We start from the raw sequence: 1865 nt of genomic DNA, 5'->3' as shown, positions 1-1865 counted from the left end.
TTCTTTGCAAGTGTTGGATCCTTCAGTAGAAAGAAAAGGTGGCAACAGAGAAGGAGTGGTGTCAGGAAGCCTCATGGCTTTGTCATGTCTGGAGAGCCTGGAAAGGTTATGTGGCCTGTAGAGCTGGATCAGCAGGGAAATCTGCTCTGCCCTCCCCGTGTCCTGCTAGGTGATCTGTGACCTTGCAGGCTCTTTGTCTAGTCTACGCACCTTTTACATTGCCCCAGATGTTTCTGCTTCATTGTCTTCTGGGTGCCTTTCTGCGAGGTCTCTCAAAATGCTGCAGGCAGAAATAAATGGATACTTCTGTAAGTTGTTCTTCAGTGTGCGATCGTGCCCTAGGAGGCAAGCGTGCCTCTCTAGAGTAGAGAGAAGGGGAATAGAGAAAAGAAGACAGGGGAAAATAAACTAACCTTTTCCTTACACTGATGAGACTGAATCACCTGAAAAATAAGCATAAACACAGAGTCAGTATGTGAAAGCACAAAGCACGTGATTGATGGTCTGGCCAGATCTTGATCAGGAGCCATTAATCTGGCAACCTTACCTGGACATCAGTGCCACTCCCGAAAGATGGTATGCCGCAACATTTTTTTGTTGCTATTCTCTGCTGTGTTATGCTGGGGAAGTTCTTCCTTTTGGATGCAACTTCAAAATGTTTGAAATTGCAAAAAATGAAGGAAGAGATAACTAGGTGGGGTAGGAAGTTCAGGAGACAGACAAACTGGTTACAAACAGGTTTTAAAGAAGCCTGTTCAAAGTGCTTTTCCCAATTAGAAAACCTGTTTTGTTGATTATTTTATTGCACCATCCTAGTGGTATATCTTCCTGCTCGTAGTAGACGTGTCTGGATAATAACTGTATTATTGTCAAAAGGGAGGCCTTTGCCCAGAAGGTATTCACTTGACTGTGCATTCTTGGCTGTGTCATGAAAATTAGATTTGTTCTTAATTCTTTGGAATCTTTTATAGTCCCATTGCGATTGGGACATTATGAATGCAGGGTGGTTTTCCTCACTCTGCACAGCGTTTGGATCGTTTCCACGTAGTCTCTTTGTCAAAGCAAGCAACTGATGATAGTGAGGAGGTAAACACATCACAGATTTCTAGCTTGCTTGATGCATATACTGACATCGATACAGATAAACAGGCCAAGAGGTGCTGAGCTGCAGAGAGTCCCAGGAGTGAAGAGCAGAAGCAAGTAATTCTGATTATTGTATGCTAACAGGAGAACACCGTAACCCATTTAGAGTCCAGAGCTGGTGCTTTTGTGCCATGTCCAGACCAGGCAGTGTGGGTCCCTTCATAATACACCCTTTCAGTGCAAGGGTTTTCAGGAAAGGTCCAGTGCTGCCTGGTCTGAACATGGGAAGTCTTTGTAATTTCTTTAAGATGGCTGCTACACCATTTTTTGGACCAGTTATTTGCAAAGTACAGACTTCAGGGAAGTAAAAGCAGCCTTACCTGTGTTACTCAGCCTCTGCCTGCCGCAGGTCTTCTGCAAGCTCAAAAATTGCCAAAACCTCTTCAGTTGTGTGAAGTTCTTCCTAGAAAATAAAATCAAAACAAAGTGTTCAGCAGTGCATACAGTCTTAAGAGATCTTTTTTTTTTCCAAATACTTCACTAGAAACAATGTCTCCCTTTCTTTAAACTTTAGGAATAAGGGAAAGTTGGAATGGGGAGAGATGGGAGACTGATTGAGGGGTGAAACTGGTTGCAGAGCTAATCGCTGGCAGGTGTGGGTGTCCATGAAACACAGCTGCTCACTAAAGCCCTTTGGCCAGCTGTCAGCGCGGTCAGTGTTTGGTGGTGTGAGTGGGACTTAATGCTGGCAAACCTGACACCTCTCGGGATGGGTCGGGTGC

At 44.5% G+C, this 1865-nt stretch overlaps 1 long non-coding RNA gene across 1 annotated transcript; it reads right to left on the bottom strand.

Annotated features, from left to right (window-relative positions):
• Positions 1–1546, bottom strand: LOC140652417 (uncharacterized). The gene is made up of 3 exons (XR_012042774.1): positions 1464–1546; positions 414–443; positions 1–280 (listed from the first exon to the last, which is right to left on the bottom strand). It is a non-coding gene; the product is annotated as an uncharacterized lncRNA (long non-coding RNA).
• Positions 1547–1865: the final 319 nt, after the last annotated feature.

Source organism: Ciconia boyciana, chromosome 5, assembly GCF_034638445.1.
Source record: "Ciconia boyciana chromosome 5, ASM3463844v1, whole genome shotgun sequence".
NCBI classification, from domain to species: domain Eukaryota; kingdom Metazoa; phylum Chordata; class Aves; order Ciconiiformes; family Ciconiidae; genus Ciconia; species Ciconia boyciana.
Note: the sequence above shows the minus strand (reverse complement) of the source record. Positions and strands in the feature narration are given on the sequence as shown.